This window comes from Sorex fumeus, unplaced genomic scaffold (genome assembly GCF_029834395.1).
Source record: "Sorex fumeus unplaced genomic scaffold, SorFum_2.1 ptg000143l, whole genome shotgun sequence".
Classification (NCBI taxonomy): Eukaryota; Metazoa; Chordata; class Mammalia; order Eulipotyphla; family Soricidae; genus Sorex; species Sorex fumeus.
The window spans coordinates 2,132,379-2,156,964 of NW_026606200.1; the positions used below are offsets into that span (position 1 = coordinate 2,132,379).

At 48.0% G+C, this 24,586-nt stretch overlaps 1 non-coding gene across 1 annotated transcript; it reads right to left on the reverse strand.

Annotated features, from left to right (window-relative positions):
* Window positions 1-9,069: 9,069 nt before the first annotated feature.
* On the reverse strand, window positions 9,070-9,141 carry TRNAC-GCA (transfer RNA cysteine (anticodon GCA)). Its single transcript has one exon. It is a non-coding gene; the product is annotated as a tRNA-Cys (tRNA).
* Window positions 9,142-24,586: the final 15,445 nt, after the last annotated feature.

Consider the following 24,586-nt stretch of genomic DNA (forward strand, 5'->3'; position numbering starts at 1 on the left):
GGTACCCACCCTCACAAATTTAAAATCTTTACAATATCTCTAGTTTCTTAAACTTCTTCTAGAATATGGCAATAATTTGTTTTGTTTTGAGGATCACACCCAATGGTGCTCAGAGCTTATTCCTGGCTCTGCACTCAAGGATCACTCCTGGAGGTATTCGGGGGGACTGGATAGGGTACTGGGGATTGATCAGGGGTCTGCTGCATGTAAGGCAATTGCCCTACCCACTGTTCTATATCTCCATCTCCCTAACTTTTATGTATTAATTTAATAAAGGGGAATATTACTCTGTCATAAAAGCCCTCTCAATGGGCAGAGGACTCACCCAACATGAACTCACTCTATGTTCTAAGTGTACATTCTCCATCTCTTCATTCCAAAAATTCAAAATATGTGAACCAGAAAATTCCAGAATATTTAACTGGGGTCTGGCCAGAGCTATGGTGGTCACTTTGGGGGTGTGGGAGTGACTGCTGGAGCTTTGTTAGGGTTGGAGCTGGCCCTCCCCCATCCTGCGATCACCCTGGAAGTCTCAGCTGGGAACAGGTATTCAAGACATTTTTTTAATGGGCATCATTTTAACATTTATTTCTGCAATGTAAAATTAAAATGCCAGCATCCTCACCAGAACAAATGTTCACCCCAAAATGTGCCTCTTTGAAATATCTGCACTGATATCTTTAGAGATTTATTTATAGGCCTGGAGTTTTAAGCCAAAATAAACCCGTGTACCTGAAAATTTTGGCAGATTAGGTTCTCTGTGGAGCTCAGCCCCGAAGTGGTGAGGTCTGGCTGGAGGCATGGTGGCAGCTTTAGGGTATGGGAGCCTCTGTTGGGGCTTTGCTAGGACCGGAGGTATGACATGGTTTTAGATTGCATGGTAGGACTCATTTGAGAATTCCTATGTAATAAATTTCTTGTATGTTTCCCCATTGTGGGATTAACCAACCACCTTTATTCCAATTTTCTGCCATATAAACATCTGAACATATCCCAGAAAAAAAGGGATCAATCACATCATGCCATTTTCGACACTGGAGAAGAGCTATTCCTCGGAACATGTGACAAGAGGCATCAGAGGGGTCGGTGTCCTCGTCAACATGAACTTGGCCATGAGCATTGATTCATTTGAATGCCTAACAACCCGAATTGGACGATTACACTTGAATAGATGTGGCTCACTACCGGCAGTTTCTATCTTCGTTGTCTATGCGCCAACACTCAATTATGATGAAGGAGAAATTGAGAAGTTCTACATGGAGCTGGAAGTTCTATAAAGAAGACCACGCCTTCTACAAGATCATTGTTGGTGATTCTAATGCCAGAATAGGACCGAGAAGATCAGCCGAAGAACTCCACATAGGGACCCATGGCCTAGAATGGAACGAACAGGGTGAGAGACTGTCTGAGTTCATCATATCGACCAAGACCATTCAGGGTAACTCACAGTTCCAGAAGGCTGAATCTAAACGTTGGACTTGAGAGTCTCTGGATAGACGGTTCCACCACAAAATTGACCACATCATATTCAATTGACGGTTTTGCCTGACCAATGTCGCTGTTGTCCCGAAATTCCAAACAGTATCGAACCACTGTCTCCTTTATGCAAAATTCTACTTCACAGAGCGGGGAGAAAGGACTGCAAAGTTTAAGAAGAGAACTCCCAGAATGACCACCAACTGGGAGCTCTTTGGCACTATTGCTGCAACATGGGAAGATGCTGTCGTTGACAACACTGACGAGGAAAACGATCAACTGGTTCAGCACCTCCATGATTGTGCGAGGAATGCCAAGAAAGAGAGAGCCACAAAAAAACGCCTGTCTTCAAAAACTCTTGAGCTTATTCGCCAACGTGGCTTGGCGCAAGCCTCAGGCAACCGCAAGTGAACATCCGAGCTCGCAAAGCAGTGCAGAGAAGTGATCAAGGAAGACCTCAAAGAGAGAAGAGCAGCAATACTGGCAGATGCAGCAGAAGCTGGGAAAAGCATTCGCAACGCCCGCCTGTCCTTTGCCAACTACAAGACCAAGATGACTGCCCTCCGACGTCCTGATGGATCTATCACATCTTCCAGAAGGGCAATGGAGAAGATTATCCATGACTTCTACTCGGATCTCTTTGATAGCCACATCCACTTGCCCACATACCAAATTTCGCAGGATGGATATGTCATTCCCAACGTCTTCCCATCTGAAATCTGACACGCCATTTCATCGTTAAAGGTAAAGGTAAAGGCCCTCCCGTTGATCGTCGATTTGCTCGAGCAGGCCCAGTAACGTCTCCATTGGAGACTTTGTTGTTACTGTGTCTGGCATATCGAATACTCTCGGTAGCTTGCCGGGCTCTCCGAGAGGGGCGGAGGAATCGAACTCGGGTCGGCCATGTTGGCCGCTTGTAAGGCGAACGCCCTACCCGAAGAAGCGAATAGCACCTGGCCCAGACAAGGTCAGACCCAAACACCCAAAGAATCTGCCATCAGTACTCAATACACTGACTCGGCTCTTCACACGCTACCTGTCTGAATGCAAGGTTCCGTTCCAATGGAAAAGCAGCAGGAACTGTCTGTCATCTACAAGCTGTTCACTCAAGTCATCCTGAATAGGATTGTCAGAACACTAAAGAACAACCATGCTAGCAAGCCGGGTTCTGAAAAGGATTCAGCATGATCGACCATATCCACATGATAACCAAGCTCATTGAGGTTTCTTGGGAGTTCAAGATGCGGCTCTGTCTAACGTTCATTGATTTAAAGAAGGCCTTTGATTCTGTTAAGACGGAAATAGTCATCGAAGCCCTAGCCAAACAAGGTGTTCAAACTCAATGCATCAGGATCTTTCATGAGCTGTATTACGGATTCACTACCAGGATCTCACCATCCTATAAAGAAGTGATCATCCCTATCAAGATAGGGGTTTGGCAGGGTAATACCATTTCACCAAAACTTTTCAGTGCCACCCTCAAGAATGCCATGCAACAACGGGAATGGGAAGAAATGAGAGTGAAGATAGACAGTCAGCAACTACGCCACCTCTGCTTTGCTGATGACATCGTTCTAATAACACCAAACATTAGCCAAGCAGCACAAATGCTGGCCAACTTCGACCGTGAATGTGGAAAGATCAGACTCCAGCTGAATCTCACAAGGACAGTGTTTATAAGAAACAGTCTCGTTCTTGACGCTCCATTCACTCTCAATGGAACGGCCATCTCCGAATGCAACAGTTATGTGTGCCTACGTTGAGAAGTCAACATGACGAATGACCTGGCACCTGAATTGCACAGGAGGAAGAGAGCAGCTTGGAATACCTCAAGAGCGTTGAAGAAATAGCTAAGAGGATGAAGAGTCTCCGAATCTGGGCACATCTCTTCAATTCCACTGTTCTTCCTGCATTAACATACAACTCAGAGACCTGGGCCCTACGAAAACAGGATGAGAACGCTATTCCGGTCTCCCAAAGAGGAATTGAAAGAGTTAGGAATCGAAAGAGTTATGTTTGAAGTATCATGCTTCACTCAAATGAGAGAAAGAATCCGGAGTTCTGACCTCCATCGATGGGCAAGAATCAGGGACGCTGTCTCATTTGCCAAGGCGTCGAAAATCAGATGGGCTGGACACGTAATGAGTTTTGGAGACGACCACTGGACTAGAGCCATTACTGACTGGATTCCACCGGATGTCAAAAGGTCGCATGGCCGCCCACCTACGAGATGGTCATACTTCTTCAAGACCCTGAATGATCGGTTTGAGGCTCTTCATGTTCCGAGAACGAGCAGACGCCATTGAGCTACACTAGCATGCAACGGGGACGAATGAGGACATTACTGGTGCCCGCTTGAGCAAATCGATGAGTAACGGGATGTCAAGTGATCAAGTGATATCCCAGAAATCCCAATGAGAACATGGATCACAAATCACACTAAGTAGGACTTAGTCCTAAACTAAGTTCTTCCCAGCTGGGGAACTCCTTTTTCTGTCCCTTCTACTTGCCAATAATACTTCCAAGTCTGAAAGGAAAAAAAAGAAAAAGAAAGAATCTCACTAAGTAAACTCATAACCACACATACACCCTCAGGGGAATGACCTCACCTTGGTTTGAGGATTACAACTGTATTCCTTAGCATTTAAGCCAGTAGCTTGTTTTGTTAGCCTTCTCTTCCCAAGCAAGACATGGTAATTGACCTGCACTTAGAGTCCCCTGGGGTCTCACTCTAGTTAAATGTCACCCAATGTCTGCTTTGGGGGGAGGGAGGTGGTAGGAATTGGCCTGCCCTTTGCAAGATAACTCAGACAGTTTTATTACAGGAAACAAGAATACTGGCAGGAAAGACTAGATCCCACAAATGAATGATGTCCTTTTGAATACCTTGGAAGTCATCCTTTTTTGATTATGTGTGAGATGTTAGTATAGTGTTAATTCCAGAGACCAGAGTTATAGGTTTTTTTCATGTGTGAGGTGTTAGTAGTGTTGATTCCAGAGACCAGAGTTATAGCTCAACAGGCTGGAGTGTATGCTTTGTATACTGGAGGCTTGGACTCAACCCTCAGCACCACATGGTCCCCTAAGCACCTTAAGGAATGACCCAATGACTAACCCCCTGAACACTGTTCAGTGTGACCTAAAATCCAAAAGACAGGACCAGAAGGATAGTATAGCTTATGGAGCACTTGTTGGTTACATGCAGCCAAACACGGTACTATCCCCAGAACCCTCTATGGTCCACTGGAGAGATTCCTGAGCATAAAGCAAGCCCTAAACATTGCCAGGTATGTCTCACTAACAAAATAATAACACAAAAAAAGAGGGGCCAGAGCAATCGTACAGCCAGCAGGGCACTGGCCTTGCATATAGCCAACTCTGGTTTGATACCTAATATCCCATATGTTCCCCCGCGAATGCCAGGAGTGATCTCTGACACTGAGCCAGAAATAAACCCTGAGTACCCCAAGTGACCTCCAAGCCTACTCGAATTGGAGTCGAGCATCTTCCACCCAGATCCTCCAAATTCCAGTAGGCGGGGGTCACACCCACCACCTGGCCCCCTGGCGCCGTGTAATCCCATCAGCGGCCAAGACTCAGAGACTATAAAATCCAGATCCCGGACGAGAGCAGTGCAGTCTCTGCCCCCACGCCTCGGTGTTCCTTCCCGGAGTCCCTTGGAGGGGAGCGGGTTGAGCTTTCCTCCCCGCCCCGGCCAGGGCTACGGCAGCCGGAGACCTCCAGGACCAGCCACCACCATGCTGAGACCACTCTCCGCACACCTGAAGGTACTGGCAGAGGGACAAAGCCACGCGGGTTCCGGGGCCAAGACCTCCAAGCCTACTCGAATTGGAGTCGAGCATCTTCCACCCAGATCCTCCAAATTCCAGTAGGCGGGGGTCACACCCACCACCTGGCCCCCTGGCGCCGTGTAATCCCATCAGCGGCCAAGACTCAGAGACTATAAAATCCAGATCCCGGACGAGAGCAGTGCAGTCTCTGCCCCCGCGCCTCGGTGTTCCTTCCCGGAGTCCCTTGGAGGGGAGCGGGTTGAGCTTTCCTCCCCGCCCCGGCCAGGGCTACGGCAGCCGGAGACCTCCAGGACCAGCCACCACCATGCTGAGACCACTCTCCGCACACCTGAAGGTACTGGCAGAGGGACAAAGCCACGCGGGTTCCGGGGCCGAGACCTCCAAGCCTACTCGAATTGGAGTCGAGCATCTTCCACCCAGATCCTCCAAATTCCAGTAGGCGGGGGTCACACCCACCACCTGGCCCCCTGGCGCCGTGTAATCCCATCAGCGGCCAAGACTCAGAGACTATAAAATCCAGATCCCGGACGAGAGCAGTGCAGTCTCTGCCCCCGCGCCTCGGTGTTCCTTCCCGGAGTCCCTTGGAGGGGAGCGGGTTGAGCTTTCCTCCCCACCCCGGCCAGGGCTACGGCAGCCGGAGACCTCCAGGACCAGCCACCACCATGCTGAGACCACTCTCCGCACACCTGAAGGTACTGGCAGAGGGACAAAGCCACGCGGGTTCCGGGGCCGAGACCTCCAAGCCTACTCGAATTGGAGTCGAGCATCTTCCACCCAGATCCTCCAAATTCCAGTAGGCGGGGGTCACACCCACCACCTGGCCCCCTGGCGCCGTGTAATCCCATCAGCGGCCAAGACTCAGAGACTATAAAATCCAGATCCCGGACGAGAGCAGTGCAGTCTCTGCCCCCACGCCTCGGTGTTCCTTCCCGGAGTCCCTTGGAGGGGAGCGGGTTGAGCTTTCCTCCCCGCCCCGGCCAGGGCTACGGCAGCCGGAGACCTCCAGGACCAGCCACCACCATGCTGAGACCACTCTCCGCACACCTGAAGGTACTGGCAGAGGGACAAAGCCACGCGGGTTCCGGGGCCGAGACCTCCAAGCCTACTCGAATTGGAGTCGAGCATCTTCCACCCAGATCCTCTAAATTCCAGTAGGCGGGGGTCACACCCACCACCTGGCCCCCTGGCGCCGTGTAATCCCATCAGCGGCCAAGACTCAGAGACTATAAAATCCAGATCCCGGACGAGAGCAGTGCAGTCTCTGCCCCCGCGCTTCGGTGTTCCTTCCCGGAGTCCCTTGGAGGGGAGCGGGTTGAGCTTTCCTCCCCGCCCCGGCCAGGGCTACGGCAGCCGGAGACCTCCAGGACCAGCCACCACCATGCTGAGACCACTCTCCGCACACCTGAAGGTACTGGCAGAGGGACAAAGCCACGCGGGTTCCGGGGCCGAGACCTCCAAGCCTACTCGAATTGGAGTTGAGCATCTTCCACCCAGATCCTCCAAATTCCAGTAGGCGGGGGTCACACCCACCACCTGGCCCCCTGGCGCCGTGTAATCCCATCAGCGGCCAAGACTCAGAGACTATAAAATCCAGATCCCGGACGAGAGCAGTGCAGTCTCTGCCCCCACGCCTCGGTGTTCCTTCCCGGAGTCCCTTGGAGGGGAGCGGGTTGAGCTTTCCTCCCCGCCCCGGCCAGGGCTACGGCAGCCGGAGACCTCCAGGACCAGCCACCACCATGCTGAGACCACTCTCCGCACACCTGAAGGTACTGGCAGAGGGACAAAGCCACGCGGGTTCCGGGGCCGAGACCTCCAAGCCTACTCGAATTGGAGTCGAGCATCTTCCACCCAGATCCTCCAAATTCCAGTAGGCGGGGGTCACACCCACCACCTGGCCCCCTGGCGCCGTGTAATCCCATCAGCGGCCAAGACTCAGAGACTATAAAATCCAGATCCCGTAACCGCGCGGCCGCGACATCTTATTATCTCATTCCTACTTTTGACAAACTTGCAGGCTGTCGAATGTAGCCTGCCCACAGGGCAGAGTCTGGCAAACTCCCCGTGGCCTACCAAATATGCCAAATACCAGTAACAATGATGGGTCTCATTCTCCTAAAGAGCCCTGAATATAATCTCAGGGCTAGGATGAAAGAGACGTTACTGGGGCCTGCTCGAGGCAATCGACGATTAACAGGATGATGAAATGAAAATGAAAAAAAACCCCAAGTGCGCCCCCCTCCGAAGAAAAACCTTAAAAAGGGCTTGAGTGATAGTAAAGTGGGTAAGGCATGCAGCTGACCCAAGTTTAATCCCTGGCATCCCATATGGTCCCCCAAGCAATATCAGGAGTAATTTCAGAGTACAAAGCCAGGAGTAACTCCTGAGCATCTCCAAGTGTGACCCAAAAAGCCAAATAAATAGCACTGTAGCACTGTCCTCCCATTGTTCATCAATTTGTTCTAGCGGGCACCAGTAATGTCTCCATTGTGAGACTTGTTACTGTTTTTGGCATACTGAATATGCCACGGGGAGCTTGCAATGCTCTGCCATGCAGGCGGGATACTCTCAGTAGCTAGTCGGGCTCTCAGAGAGGGACGGAAGAATCCAACCCAGTCGGGAGCATGCAAGGCAAATGCCCTACCCGCTGTGCTATCGCTCCAGCCCCCAAATAAATAAATAAATAAATAATTTTAAAATAATTTTTAAAAGAAAATATAATGCTATTGTAATTGGGATTTAGTAACCCACAGGGTTAAACTCCATTTTTAGTTTGAGGTAGTTTTGGCTTCTGTTTCATTTTATTTGTTGTTGTTTCAGTTAATCCAGTATCAGAGGAAGATGCCCTATTTAGACGGTTTGGGCATTTCACCGTCACTTTATAAGTTCCAGAACCAAAAGAACTAGTCCTCTGCTCTGCACTGCTTCCTGCTGTGCTTTGGGAACTCCAAGACCAGATCCTAGCCCAGAACTTCCCCCCCACCCAGGATACCCAAGACACCAGCTTTGCCATTCTACCTCAGTGACTGTGTTTCCAGCCCCTGAATAACCCACCTGAAGTTCACAGCATTTAACTCTGAAAAACAAACAGGTCATATTCCCTCACTTCCTACAACCACTATCCCTTTCCTTGTGACCAGCATTCTGTCTTCAACATTAGGAACTCACAACAACAAAGTATGCAATTATTGGCAGGTTGACCCAAACCCCATAGAAGGCAACCCAGAAATTTATACCCAGACTAAATTTTTGGTGCCAGCAGGTAGGGGTGACCTGGCGTCTGAATCAGAGACCACGGGGTCATATTTAAAAGGTCTACCCAGGAGCCAGTGTTGGTACCTAACAAGCATCTTGGGCTGGAGCAACAGCACAGTGGCAGGGTGCCTGCCTTGCACACCACCCTTGACCCTGGTTCAATCCCCAGCATCCCATACAGTCCCCTGAGCACAGCCAGGAGTGTATTCCCGAGTCCAGGCAGATGGAAGAAGGGAGGAGGAAGCCTCTCAGACTGCTGTTTCTCCAGCTGAAAGTACCCAGCCTTCCCTCCTCAGACCTCCAAAGGAGTCTATGGTTGGGGGGTGGGGGGGGTGGGCGTAGAGATACACAACCTTCTCCCTACATCAGAGGAGAAGTCATAAATCTGTTTCTCAGAGGTCAAGACAAAACCTTTTTGCTGTTGTTGTTGTTGATTTTCCAACAAGCCCGTCCAGCCCTCGCTTCCCTGTGCTGTCCTCCTTGTCTCCCACTAAAAAAGCCACCTACAGACGCAAGAAAGAAAACCAGCAGGGGGCACCCGGATTTGAACCAGGGACCTCTTGATCTGCAGTCAAATGCTCTACCCCTGAGCTATACCCCCTCACTGGCTACGGTCGTCTACGTAGCATTATTTCACTGTTCGGCAATATCCGGCCGGCTCCAGAACAGAGAACCTTGGCACCAAGCGCTCCCCGTAGTCTCTCTACCGCCAAGCCCCGCCCTTTCCCGCCTATGACGCACTTCCTGTGACGCACTTCCTGCGGGTGATTCCCTCACTGCCTATCCTGCAGCCCGAGGCGTCATTCCCTCCTCTCCAAACCGGTTGTTGCGCATCATTTATCCTTTGGGTTTGGAGCTTTAGAAACTATAAGTGCGGATTCTTTTAAATGTGTATAATAAATGTATATAAAAGACAAAAACGGAACTAACAGGCCCATATTTGGGGACTAAAGTCCCCCGCGCCCAGGCCTTGGGGATGCTTGTGAACGTGCCCCCAGCTCGAACCCAGGGCCAGAGCCCCCACGAGAACGAGTTTCCTCTTTGTCTCTGGTCATGGAAACGCTCCCGTTACTATTAGTTGTTTAGGAAAAAAAAAAAACACGGATCTGACCCAAACACGGGGCGTGGGCGCAGCTGCGTCCCTCCCACCGGGCGTCCCTGGACAGCAGGAAGGTGCCAGAAGCCCCAACTTGCCCCAAAGCTCCCGGTCAGGGGGGTTGTGCCCGGGCAGGGTCAGCACAAGCTGGCCAGGGAGTCAGGCATGGCCGTGCATGTGTGATGGGCAGTTGCCCCCGTCCGTTGCCAGGAAACGGAGCTGGACTCCTGGAAGAGGCCTCCAGGTGGGGCCATTGCGGTGGGCGTGAGTTGCCTCGGGGGTCAGGCGGTCAGCCCAGGCTTCCTACTGCATTCCCCCCCCCACCCCCGGCCATGGCACTGCCCTCCCCCCCAGGAGAGCCTGAGCCGGGTGGACGGAGTGGGGACAGGCACGGGACTGACCAGAGGCAGCACCCCCAGGACGTGGTGGGGCTGACCCTCCAGCCACCCTGGCACATTCCAGGGTGCTGGGACTCGAAGCTGGTAGAAAGGGGTGCAGTGTGTCTGTCTCCAAATTCACCCCATTACCCCTACGCCCCTAGGCCTGGGCAGTGGCCCCAGGCCTGGGCAGCTACTAAGGGCTAGACGGAATTAACACTAGGCCGTCACAGTCCCCTGCCCAGGGACAGGGAGACGCTCAGAAGAAGTTGACCCTGGGGACCTGTTTGGGAAGACACCCACACTTACAGGGGAAACTTCCAGGGAAGACACAGGATCTGGGCACAGATCTTGCTGATTGACCCAGAATTAACCCAAAATCCACGTCCACCCATAAAATCCAGAAGACCAGACAGTGGAAGGCTTGCTCTCCAGGGACTTTCTGGCCCCACATTCTCCACTCCAGTGTTTTTGTTTTTGTTTTTGCTTTTTTTGTCCATAAAGTCTCATCAACAGTCCAACTTTCTGGGATAATTCTTTGGGGCAAACTAGAACCAGCCTTGGGGCTCCTGGGAAGGTTCCCTGCACCTAAGACTTAAATGATGTAAGTCTGTAGCATCATCTACTATAAAAGTTTTCAACCTGAAATTCTGAATCAGGGTGAACCCATGGGGGCAAAAGAAAACCAGATTTGGATGTAGGAAACCAAAGTCTGTTAGAACAGAATCTCTTTCCATTAGCCTCTGCAGGAGGGTACGAACCCTGGGGGAGTGGGGAGAGAAAGTCATGTCGAGGTAGTGGGTGGCTCCCCTAATGTTGGACTTGGGGTTTTCACTGGACATTCAGGTGTTGCATGTGACTTAGCTGAAGTGGGGAGCAAGGTCGCTGGTGGTCTCAGGAATACTACCCTCTTCCTGCCCCACCCACTCTGTTGTGAGGAAGAGCCTGGCGGAGGGAGGGGGTTAGATTGGTGAAGTTGGCCCTGATCCTGTCAGCAGGAACCCTGGCGTGCCCCCAGCCTTACTGGACAGCACGAGGCTGCAGTTCACTAGATCTTTGGGTGGGGGGTGCAAGTTCTCTCTGCCCAGGTTTCTCAGAAAGGCACAGTCACAAGCTGGAGTTGTTTTCTTAGGACCAAAGTTGGTCATAAATCCCCCCTGGTTCCCAAGTTGCCCAGCCCAGCCTTGCAGAAAAGAATTTCAGTTCAAGGTGGTCTGAGCAATAATTGTACAACAGGTAAAGACACTTGTCTTGCACAAGGCCCTGTTGGGGTGCGATTCTCAATGCCCCATAGAGTCCCTCATGCTCAACAGGAGTTCAGGGTTGGGAGTAAGCCTTGAACGCGGCTGGGTGTGTCCCCTGAACAAACAAGAATTTCAGTAAGGAGACAATCTGCTTGGGAAATAGGTTGGGAGAGAAAGAGAGAAAGGTGTTAGAGCACCAGATTCTCCGGAGGACAGAGAACCAAGCGTCCCCATTGAGTTGCTTCTGGCTACCTTTAACTAGGATATACAGTGGTGTCTGTAATCCACATCTGGGTTTTGTCACTTCTGGAAAACATCCCCAAGCCCAATCTACCCGCCTGCAACAGAGTTGACAGTTAAGTTCACATGCTCGCAACAAAAGGATTCTTTGTCCTCGCTGTGGCCCATCCTAGGTAAAGGGGGCAACCAGGTACCACTCACCCTGACCGCTGTGAGCTGAGGGAGCAGCTCTCTGCCCCTGAGTGCTTTGAGATGCACAATGGGTGATCCTTGTGATGTAGGCAAGTAGGCAGGGAAGAGTTCCCATGGCAATGGAATTCCGAGGATGTAATAAAACCAAGAGGGCAAGGCTGAAAACACAGGAACAAAGTCCTGATAAAACTCTCACTGGGTGCCAGTAGCAGACCCAGAGAGGGTTAGACCTTTGAGAGAAGCGCCACCAAGAACAGAAGGCCAGGAAAGAAATTTCAAAGAGAATCATGGATCACTCCCATGGATCATGGATCAAGGATCTACCTCCTTGGCAACCACCTTAGCAACGGACCTAATTGGAAAGCCCCACATGGAGCACCTTGGGGAAAACCCTAGAAGCCATCGGGAACAATGAAAGGGTGCACAATAACTAGAAGATCATTTCCTGAGCTACCCAAGCCCATTTGCTGCCTGTGCCCATGTGGCTGAGCTCGTATGGTGCCCACATCTCCCCTCTTGAAATGGGTACTGGGCCTCTCGCCACCTTTGGAGAAGTCCACATTCTCCCTTGGGAGCATTACTCTCTCACTTTCTCTCCCTCCTTTTCCTTCCTAAAACCCCTCCTAATAAAGTCTGTTTTTGCTTCACTCATCCACTACTGAAAGTCTTTTCTACAAGACAGGACAAAGTCCCTGGAAACGCAGAGCAAGGCCTAGGACTGAATTTCCAGGCTTTCTCAGTCCTGACCTTCCCAGCCAGTCCCAGGGTGGCAGAAGTGGATCAGGAGAAAGTGACCATCTCTCTCCTCTCTGCCTCACATACACCACCCATGGGGGCCACCAACTTCATTGTTGGCGAGCCAGCCAGGAGTTTGCATTGAAGATTGCCACGAGGAAGGCAGTAATCTGTGGAAAGGCTGCTGTGGAGGTATGCTTCCTTGAAAATCTCAAGGGGAAGATGGGGAAGGAATGTAATAACTTCTGTGTGAATGTGTGTGTATGTGTGTGTGTGTCTGTGTGTGTGAGAGAGACCCATAGGGCCTTCTATCGGAGTGGTTTTGTAGGACTGACCTCTATGGGAGTGGTGAAAATATCCTGGGATACTAAGGCAAAAGCTCAACTCCCAGGCAGAACCGTTTTTCCTCTCTGTCTCAGTCCAACAAAAGAACCACCTAGAGGTCAATTGAAATGTTAATTTAGCCAGCAAGCAGGTTTAGCTCTGGGTGATTTAAGGCAGATGGGGAGAGAGAGAGAGAGAGAGAGAGAGAGAGAGAGAGAGAGAGAGAGAGAGAGTAAAAGGCAGGTTTAAGAAAAAGTAGTGGGGCCAGAGTGATAGTGCAGTGGGTAGGGCGTCTGTCTTGCACGCGGCCACCAGGGTTCAATCCCCAGAATCCCACATGACCCCCCCAAGCACCGCCAGGAGTAATTCCTGAGCACAGAGCCAGGAATAACCCCTGAGCATAACTGGGCGTGAACCAAAAATAGAAAAAAAAAATTTAAATGTAGCAAAAGTTGCAGCAAGCCAGCAAGGCAGTGAAAGGTGTAGCAAGCCAAGAAAGGCAGAATTCTTTTTCCAAGTAGCAAGGTTTTTCTAAGGTGGCAGCATTCGGTTCAGCATGGACACACAGCTGTGGTCTGCCTGACACCAGACACCAAGGATGCCTGGGTGGGAGCAGATGCCTGTGATAGAGATGGTCCAAATTCAATGAACCTCTGACTAATCAGGGTTCCCCTCCCAGGACACAGGGTGGTGTCCCCTCCTGCGACTTTTTGGGTTAAAAGTCTGCCAAGCAAACCATCCTGTTTAAGGTTTTTTTTTCCTCTTGGTTGCTTATAAACTAGAGAACGGGGAAAGACAGCCAGGAATGGAAACTTCCATTACCAGACCATTTTGCTAATTCTCTACCTCAGAACTAGGAAATCCCAGATGGTAACATTTGACCACCTTGGGCTTACAAAAACATGGCCATTATTAAGTTTGCTGGCTTTATATTAAAAAAGAGCTTTCTTGTAACAAAATAGGAGACTAACACCCAAGAGATAAGTACCAGGAGGTTTACTCCATGGCTTGGAGGCCAGCCACATACACTAGGGGAAAAGGCAGCTCAAATAGAGACGGGAGCACCAAATAAAGGATGTTGGGAGGATCCTCCCAGGATGGGAGATGCATGCTGAAAGTAGACTATAGACCGAACATGATTGTCACCCATTGCCTCTTTAGCAAACCACAGCACCCAAAAGAGAGAGAGAACAAAAGGGAATGCCCTGCCACAAAGACAGGGTGGGATGGGGGGATGGGGGGTGGGAGGGATACTGGGATCAGTGGTGGTGGAGAATGGGCACTGGTGGAGGGATGGGTACTTGATCATTGTATAACTGAAACCCAAACAAAAAATCTGTAAGTCTACAACTGTACCTCATGGTGTTCCACTAATACAATTTTTTAAAAAATAAATAAATAAAAGCTTTCTTGACCCATGTTTAACAGGCAGGAAACATGCTGGGGCAGGCTGGGAAACATGGGGCAAGCTTTGCAATCGGCCAGTGGTGCTATTTTTGCCATGGGGACTGTCCCTTTTTCAATTCATCAGTTTTATCGCTGCCATTCTTGAAGGGTCAGATTGATCAACTGTATGTATGTCACATGTACATGTGGTGTTTGTAGTCAATCCGTCTGTCTATGTGGAACATTTGAATGTTAGAGCTAGGTTGAAACCAGAAATATAAATCCTTAGACCTGGGCAAGCTGTCACTCATCACTAAAGCTCAGAGTGATATGCAACTCAACAATTTAAAAGATTGAGTGCTTTTGGACCTTGTAAGGACAGAGTTAAACAAAGGTTTCACACAGAATGTTGGAGTCTACAGAGAAATTGAAATTCTCAAGCTAGACCTTATTGTAAAAGATTAAAAGGTTCCTGATCCCTGAAGTTCTCTCAAGTCCAGAACCTGTGTTGTTTAGAAAAGAAAGGTCAGGGAGCTAGAGCCAAAATCAGAAGAGAGGTAAGAGTTTTGTGAGACAGTGCAGACAGAGGTAATTTTAGTGAGAAATTTTAGTTTTAATGAGAATTTTTAACTGTAATGAGAAATTAGGCTGTTTTACAAATAACAGAGGTACAGAAGCCATCAAAATTAAATCAAAGGAAGTTTTCTTATGTCTTCATAAGCATTGGTAGTTCAAGTGTTTTCTTATACTGATATCTAAAAGTTTGATAATAACCAAGGGTCTTTTTCTGTGTCTGAAAGCACATGTTTGCTTTTTTTTTTCCCTGTGTGGAATTGTTAAAATACCTGGTGTTGAAATTTCATGATTTGAAACAACAGATTATTTTTTTTTCTTTTTGGGTCACACCTGGTGATGCACAGGGGTTACTCCTGGCTCTGCACTCAGGAGTTACTCCTGGAGGTGCTCAGGGGACCATATGGGATGCTGGGAATCGAACCCGGGTCGGCCGTGTGCAAGGCAAATGCCCTACCCGCTGTGCTATCTCTCCAGCCCCAACAACAGATTATTTTGAAATAATTTCTATTGAAATTAAGTCAAAGAAGGTTTTCTCGTGTTTCATAAAAATTGATGGTTTAAAGGTTTTATATTTAAAAGTTGTATTTTTATTATGCTGGTATGTCTGAATGTACAGGGCTGGACGATAGCACAGCGGTAGGGCGTTTGCCTTACAAGCGGCCAACATGGCCAACCCGAATTCGATTCCTCCGCCCCTCTCGGAGAGCCCAGCAAGCTACTGAGAGTATTCGATATGCCAGACACACTAACAACAAAGTCTCCAATGGAGACGTTACTGGGCCCGCTCGAGCAAATCGACGATCAACGGGAGGGCCTTTACCTTTACCTTTTTCTGCATTGGATTATTAGAATATCTGACCTAGAAAATCTTGTGAGTTGAAATAATTGTGGTACATCAAAAACAGTTTCAAAGAGTAATGGGTTGGTTTAAAACATGAGTTTCTAGAGTTTGGTTGCAAAACTTTCATCCTACCATTAATTTATTTGCTCTCTGAGACTTTAGTAACTAAATTTCTAGAGCTACTTGACAAAGAGTGATTGATGGGGTAATCTCAGACCTCAGCTTGATAGTCTGAAGCCTCAGCATTGTGCCTTGGTAAAAGTTTTTTTTATTTTAATAAACAAATAAATAAAATTTTATTTATTTAAAGATATTAGACTTTCCTGCTGGAATTTCACTCCAGCCTCGGGACTTCTTACTGAAGGGGGGAAAGTGAGTTACTTTAACATTCAAGCAGCGCTAGGAACGGCCCTTTTCGCTTTAGTGTTTCTGAATACAGATATTTGGGTGAAAATGTAGGAAATTACAGCAATCAGCTTTTTTTTTTCAAACTCTGTTGCTAATCTGCCCAGTACATGAAAATACATGCCATTATTAGGATAACTTTGTTTCATGTAAGCTTTGTCACCAGGTGTCAACCTAGGCTTAATCTTAAGAGAGCTTTATCCTCAAGTGTGAAATCCTTACTGTTTCATGGTAATCTGTGAGTGTTTTAATCCTTTTATATCTATTTTCCTAGAAATTGGGATTCTAAAAATGAAACATTTTATATACTTTTCTGGTTAATTCCTAATGTGAAGTAAACTTTTTTATAAGAATTTTAATTGTAAACCATTTGAATTTTAACCTTTTGAATATCTATAGAGCTGATTTAATACTTTTGAAATAGTACTGAAGAGTACGGTTTTGTCGTGCTAAATGAGATATTAGCTACTTGTTTCAAAACCTCTTGGAAGGTCAAGCTATATTAAGGTCAGTAAAATAAGGAGGTTAAAACCTGTAGGATGTTACTACAAAGAGTAAAGATGCATAATATATTAATAGATGTGTCAATGGGAAAAATAAGCGAATCCTATTAAAGTGAAGCTGGTTTTGCAATGGAGTGAAGGAAAGTTAAAAGACATACTGAATGTAAAGGAATGTGTAAAAGATTTGAGGTTGTCACAGCACCCAAAAGGTGGGAGAGAACAAAAGGGAATACCCTGCCACAGAGGCAGGGTGGGATGGGGGGCATGGGGGTGGGAGGGATTGGGATCAGTGGTGGTGGGAAATGGGCACTGGTGGAGGGATGGGTACTTGATCATTGTATAATTGAAACCCAAGCACAAAAATTTGTAAGTCTACAACTGTACCTCATGGTGTTTCACTAATAAAAATCTAAAATAAATAAATAAATGATAGCTCGACTCTGGTCAAATAAAGAATTGAAAACACACACCTTCACGCCCTACCGAGGTCACCAGTTGCCCCCCACGAGCGGCTCTCCGGCACGGCCACGACTCCAGAGCACAGAAAGCAATCTCTTAATTATCTGGCTCTCAGTAGAAATACTTCCAGGCTTAATAAGTAAAATAGCAGAAATCCAAAACCGCGCGGCTGCGCGACATCATTTAATTCTTAAACCCAGCTGTAGAAAGCAAATCATTTCAGAATGCTTTTTCAGCATGGCTGATTTGGGGGGGGGGGTAAACTCTAAATAATAATGGTGCATCTTTTATCGAAACAATGAATCTAGTCAAAGTAGATAGAGTGTTAACTAGAATTCATCTGCCTCACAGGGCATTGGGAGGGGTAGGGGGTGGGGGTTTATTGGGATTCTTCGTGGTGAAAAATAAGTATTGGTAAAGGGAAATGAATTTAATATTTGCATGACTGAGACCTAAACCTGAAAGCTTTATAACTTTTCCCACAGTGATTCAATAAAATAAATAAATTATAAAAAAATAAAATAAAATCTGTTTCATATAAAAAAAAGAAAATACACACAAAAAAATATTTGAGGTTGTGTTTTAACACCAAACAATGATCAAACTGTATTGTTATAAGAAACTCTTTAAATTATATTGGCAGAATTGTTCTAGTACCTTTGGCAAGATATATCTGGAAAAGATGTTAGATGGATGATCTGGACTCCTCTTACAGTGCTCTTAGATAATTGGATTCTTTATTACAGGAAATCAAGGTTCTCAACATGGACTAACTGAATTAGACATCGTGTTAAACTATGCTCTATCTGTACAAATCTTAAGGCTGAACTCTTGTTACAGTGCTCATAGATAATTGGAAATCAAGGTTTTCCAACATGGGATATTAAATGAACTAAACATTAGGGGACAGAACAACAGCGCAGTGGGGAGGGCATTTGCCTGGCATGCAGCCAACCCGGGTTCAATCCCCAGCATCCCATATGGTCCCAAAAGCACCACCGCCAGGAGTGATTCCTGAGTGCAGAGCCAGAAGTAGCCCCCGAGCATTGCCGGGTGTGACCCAAAAAAACACTTAATCACTTAATCACTTAACTTCCCGTTAGTCGTCGATTTGCTCGAGCGGGCGCCAGTAACGTCTCCATTTGTCCCTGTCGCGTGCTAGTGTAGCCCAATGGCATCTGTTCGCTCCGGGAAAAAAAACAAACAAAAAAAAACATGAAGTTAAACTATATGTTCCATCATTACAGATGTTAATGCTTCTTTTGACTAGGACCCACAGCAAATGGATGTACTGTATCTCATTGTGAGAAAAGTGAAATATTTGCTTTTCTCTCTTCTCTGCACCTCCAGTATGTTTTTTGATGCTTCATGGCACTATGTTAGTTTGCACAAATCCAGATAGGAAGTCTTTCCTCTCAGTAATAGGGTCTATCCCTCATGCACTCAGAAAATCCAGCTATGAGACCCCAAAGCCCTCTTCCAGGGAAGCAGAGTCAAGGCATTGGTTAAATGACAAGAGCAGGTATTAAATAGGTGCGGTTACCAGTACCCTGCAAACCTCAGGGGGTCCCCAGAAGCAGGCTGGCTCAAAGAAGGACCAGAAAGCATCTCTGCTATGGAAAGTATTTGCAGATTAGGACCCTGCTCTCAGCATCAGAAAATCCTGGAAACCAGGATCTCTCCCAGCCCTGAAGGAGGAATGGGTGGTCTCCTTTCTGTCAGGACACTCCTATAAAAACTGAGAGGCCTGAGGCCACCTCCAGCTCATCTTGGGACCTGATTTTCACATCTTTACAACAGCCTAGCCTGGGGTAACGCTGGTGTGACAGGTAAATGAATGCCATCATTGGTGTGTTTTCTGCTCTGTCTTTAGCCAACCCCCAGGACTTCTCAATAAATAACGGTACCCCAAAGGGAGAATTCTCCAATTTTGCTGTTTATGCAAAAGAACCAGTCAGGGTTCAGCCCTTTTGGAAAACAGTATGGACGATTCTCAAAATATTAGAAATTGAGCTCCCATTTGACCCAGCAATACCACTCCTGGGAATATCTCCCAGAGAGGCAAAAAAGCACAGTCAGAATGACATCTGCACTTCTATGTTCATTGCTGCACTATTTACAATAGCCAAAATTTGGAAAAAAAACCCAAGTGCCTGAGAACAGATGACTGGTTAAAAAAACTTTGGTACATCTACACAATGGAATACTACGCAGCTGTTAGAAAAGATGAAGTCATGAAATTTACATACAAGTGGTTCTATATGGAAAGTATCATGCTAAGTGAAATGAGCCAGGAAGAGAGGGACAGACATAGAAAGACTGCACTCATCTGGGGAGTATAAAGTAACAGAATGGGAGTTAAACACCCAAGAATAGTTGGGATAAGTACCAGGAGATCTGCTCCAGGACTTGAAAGCTGAAAGCTCAGATAGAGAAGGGAAAAGGCAGCTCGGATAGAGAAGGGAACACCAAGTAAAGGTTATTTGGAGGACTCGCTCAGGATGCGAGATGCATACTGAAAGTAGACCATGGACCAAACATGATGGCCACTGACTACCTGTATTGCAAACCAGAACACCCCAAAGGAGAGAGAGAATTAAAGGGAAGGTGCCCACTATAGAGGTGCAATGGAGGTGGGGGACTGGGGTGGGGGTGGCTGGAGGGACACTGGGATCATTGGTGGTGGAGAATGGGCACTGGTGGAGGATGGGTACTCGAGCATTGTATAACTGAAACCCAAGCACGAAAGTTTGTAAGTCTACAACTGTACCTCATGGTGTTTTGCTAATAAATAAATAAATATTTTTTTAAAATAAAAAACCAGTCAGGTTTTTTTTTATTAAAAAAATTTTTAATAGTGAGACATCATGAGGTACAGTTGCAGACCTACACATTTTTGTGCTTGGGTTTCAATTATGCAATGATCAAATACCCATCCCTCCACCAGTGCCCATTTCCCACCACCACGGATCCCAGTATCCCTCCCACCCCCCAATCCCCCATCCCATTCTGCCTCTGTGGCAGGGCATTCCCCTTTGTTCTCTCTCTCCTTTTGGGTGTTGGGGTTTGCAAAAGAGACATTGAGTGACAATCATGTTTGGTCTATAGTCTACTTTCAGCATGCTTCTCCCATCCTGGGAGGATCCTCCTAACATCTTTATTTGGTGTTCCCCTCTTTATCTGAGCTCCCTTTTCCCCTAGTATGGGTGGTTGGCCTCCAAGCCATGGAGTAAAATTCCTGGTACTAATCTCGGCCATTCTTGGGTGTTAGTCTCCTATTTTGTTACTTTATGTTCCCCAGATGAATGCAACCTTTCTATGTCTATTCCTTTCTTTCTGAGTCATTTCACTTAACATGATACTTTCCATGTAGTACCACTTGCATGGAAATTTCGTGCCAGTCAGGTTTATTATATCATCTGGCAAATTAAAAGTGGAGGTGGAGAGAAAACCGTGGTTTTTTGTAACTTGTCTTTCTAAAAATCAGATTCTAGTTCTAATGGACAAATGTATTCTTGTAGGCTAGATTTAAAAGGTACCCCTTTGGGATAATCCAGATAAATCTTGGTTTACTGACCATAAGCAGATAGCCTAGACTATAAAGGAACTCACAGCTTCATGTGTTGTCACTAGTGTGACCACCATAGTTAAAGCCAGAGGTTTACCAAGGAGAATGTCACCGAAAAGGCAGACATGTTCCTGCACCTGCTAAGAGGCCAAGGGGCTTCCAGTAAACATCCAAACCAGGGCTGGAGCGATAGCACAGCGGTAGGGCGTTTGCCTTGCACGCAGTCAACATGGCTGGCCTGAGTTTGATTCCTCTGTCCCTCTCATAGAGCCCAGCAAGCTACCAAGAGTATCTCACCTGCAAGGTAAAGCCTGGCAAGCTACCCGTGATGTATTCGATATGCCAAACACAGAAACAAGAAGTCTCAATGGAGACGTTACTGGGTCCACTCGAGCAAATAGATGAACAACGGAAGGACAGTGACAGTGATTTTTCATTTTATCTTTTTCATTTTCTATCAACCAAATCCATAGGTGAAGAAGTTATTCCTTTTAATTTTATGATCATACGAATAGGTATGGCTTTATGTTGCTTTAACTTTTGTTTTCTAAAACAGCAAACTGCTTGCCCTTACTAGGTCAGAGAGAGCATTTTCCTCCTCCAGGGTCTGATCATTTCAAAGTGGCATTCCTCCACCTCATTGGTCTGATTTTGTCTTTCAGGCACTGATAACTTCAGAAACCCAACCAATTCGTTGCCTGGGACTCATTAAAACTAATGTAGTATGAGCACCCAAAAGGAGAGCGAGAACAAAAGGGAATGCCCTGCCACAGAGGCAGGGTGGGGTGGGGGCAGATGGGGGGTGGGAGGGATACTGGGACCCGTGGTGGTGGGAAATGGGCACTGGTGGAGGGATGGGTACTCGATCATTGTATAACTGAAACCCAAGCACAAAAATTTGTAAGTCTACAACTGTACCTCATGGTGTTTCACTAATAAAATTTAAAAACAAAAAAACTAATGTAGTTTGAGATTTTCCTCCTTGTAGGCAGGGTCTACAGCCCTTTGTCGCATGAAGAAATTACAGAAGACAGATCTCCACTCATGTTCCCCTTAAAGATTTAAGGTGGTGAGATCTCTAGGGGGAAATATTATGTAGACAAATGGACAGGGAAGGACCCCATGGCAACGGAATTCCTAGGATGTAATAATACCAGTAGGGCCAAGGCTGCAAACACAGGTCTCAAGGCCTGATAGATAAAACCCTCACCTGTTGCCAGTAACAGACCCAGAGAAGGCTGGACCCCTCTCTGAGAAAATCGCCAGCAGGAACAAAAGGCCAAGAAAGAAATTTCAAAGGGGACCATCACCACTCCCAACTCTACCCCCTTGGCAACCACCTTAGCAACGAACTCTTACCTCGCTAGAAAGCCCCACATGGGGCACCTTGGAGAAACCCTATAAAAGCCACCTGGAGAAAAGGACCTGCATATGCTGCCCGAGCTACTTGTGCTACTTGTGTCCACGTGGCCGAGCAGATGTGATGCCCGAGCCCAGGTGTCACCTGCATCGCCCCTCTTTAGATGTTTACTGGGGGTCTCTCCACCTTTGGAGAAGTCCGCCTTCTCCCTTGGGAGCGTTTCTCTCACACTTTCTCTCCCTCCTTCCCCTTCCTAAAAACCTCCCAAATAAAGTCTGTTTCATTTCACTGCTCGTCTATTCTTGAGCGTCTTTTCCGTGAGAAAGGAAAAAGTTCCTGGAAACCCAGGGGAAGGCTAAGGCCCAGGACTGACTTTCCAGACTTTCTCCGTCCTAACCTTCCCAGCCAGTTCCGGGGTGGCAGAGAGCAGATCAGAAGAAAGTGACTGGGTCCCTCTCCTCTTTGCTCCACATAAGCCCCCCCGTGGTGGGGGCCCACTGACTTCAGATTCAGAGAAAACCCAAAGCCCTCCCCCTTTATACCTTATTAACAATGGTGATGGGCGAGCATATCTTTATTTTTTTTAATTTAATTTTTGGGCTAGAGTGATAGCACAGCAGTAAGGCGTTTGCCTTGCACGCAGCCAGCCTGGCCAAGCCAAATTCGATTCCTCTGCCCCTCTCGGAGAGCCTGGCAAGCTACCGAGAGTATCTCGCCTGCACGGCAAAGCCTGGCAAGTTACCCGTGACATATTCAATATGCCAAACACAATAACAAGAAGTCTCACAATGGAGATGGGCCCGCTGGAGCAAATCGATGAACAATGGGAGGACAGTGTGTTTATTTAATTTTTATTAGTGAAACACCATGAGGTACAGTGGTAGACTTATAAATTATTGTGCTCGGGTTTCAATTATACAATGATCAAACACCCATCCTCCACCAGTGCCCATTCTCCACCACCACGGGTCCCAGTATCCCTCCCACCCCCCATCTTCTCCATTCCACCCTGCCTCTGTGGCAGGGTATTCCCTTTTGTTCTCTCTCTCCTTTTGGGTGTTGTGGTCTGCAAAAGAGGCATTGAGTGGCAACCATGTTGGGTCTATAGTCTACTTTGAGCAGAGCATATCTTTATTTTGCCCCAGAATGTGAGCCATTCAGAGTGTTCTTTTCTGGATCCAAGAGGGCCTAATTAGGTCATCCAGGCCATCAGGCTCCCCCATCAGGCCTCCCTTGTGACCTCCCATACCTACTGATCCCCTTTTGAGAGGGCCACATCCCAAATCTCGCCCTGCCTGTTCCCCTTTAGCCCCTGTCAGTGTGGGTCTGCTCCAGAATGGAGTGACATGTCTTTCTTCTCCATATCTGAATAAGACCCACAGGCACCATGTTGGATCCAGGAATGGGAAACTTTTTGGGTCTTCGCATCCTAATTTGCAAACCGGGAATAGCGCTGCCTGGTGACAGAAGAGGCCCCCCCGGGGGACCCAGGGAAACACGGGGAGGACAGGCAGGGAAGACCCCAGAACCCTGGTCCTCACTGCAGCTAGGGGGACAGCTACTGCTGGACATGTGGATGAGGAAACATCATCAGGCACTTTGCATGTGGCCTCTGTGTGCCTCGGGCTTGGTCCCAGATGTGTTAGGGTCTTGAACAGTGTTTTCAAAGGATGGTCCCAGACCTTCACCAGCCCCTGCAAACTTGGTCCTCAGAAACATTTAGGGTTGGGGTTGGAGCGGTAGCACAAGGGGTAGGGCGTTTGCCTTGCACGCGGCCAAGCTGGGTTCAATTCCCAGCGTCCCATATGGTCCCCCGGGGCACTGCCAGGAGTAATTGCTGAGTGGATGAGCCAGGAGTAATCCCTGAGCATTGCCGGGTGTGACCCAAAAAGCAAAGAATAAATAAGTAAATAAATAAAAAAAAGAAACGTCTAGGGTGGGACTGCAAGCCCTCCAAGGACCTCCGATGCACCCTGAAAGTAAGAACTGCCGGCCTCAAGCTGAGCTCAGGGGATGTGCAGTTTGACCCTTGGTTTTAACCCAGGCTCTGCCCTCCTTGAGGGCTGACTTCCAGGATTCCATTCACCCTGCCTCCTGGAGGGGGGTTCAGTACCCGAGTCTTCCTACAGGGGGCGCAGAGGAAGCCCAGGGCCACCGCAGCGGGTGTTTTCTCGTACCTGGCTCTGGGCGAGGAATCCAGTCCTACCCTCACCGGCTCTGCCCGTCGGACAGGCTCTGGGAGGATTCCTGAGTCCGGGCCATTTGAGGCCGGCCCAAGGGATTCACACCAAGCCCCAGGCGAGTCCTCATGTTCCCTGCGCTGAGGCCCATCTGGCCCCAGATGGCTCCAGTTCTGTGGCTTTTCCATTTCTGACAGATGGAAGTGACAGGCACCGGAGGAAGGGTGGAGCAAGGGTTAGTGTCAGGGTCCTGAACTGAGTGTCAGCAATCGTGGACTTAAGGTCCAGTCTCACGAGGAAGGAGCAGCCGTCACTGGAACGGGCCACAGAGCCCGAATCTGGAACAAGGACTGGCAGAAGGCCCTTCCTCTAAGTGTCTTATACTTTTCCAGCTGTGGGTGGGGATCCTGCTGCTTCTTTACACCAGAGGAAGAAAATCGTAATGAGGCAGGCAGGACAGCTGCAGGGAGGCCCAGCCCCTGTGACTAGCAAAGATTTATAGGTCTGCTGGGCATGGCCATTCAGGTGAAAAGGCGTGACTAGGTCCTCTCCCCAGGAGA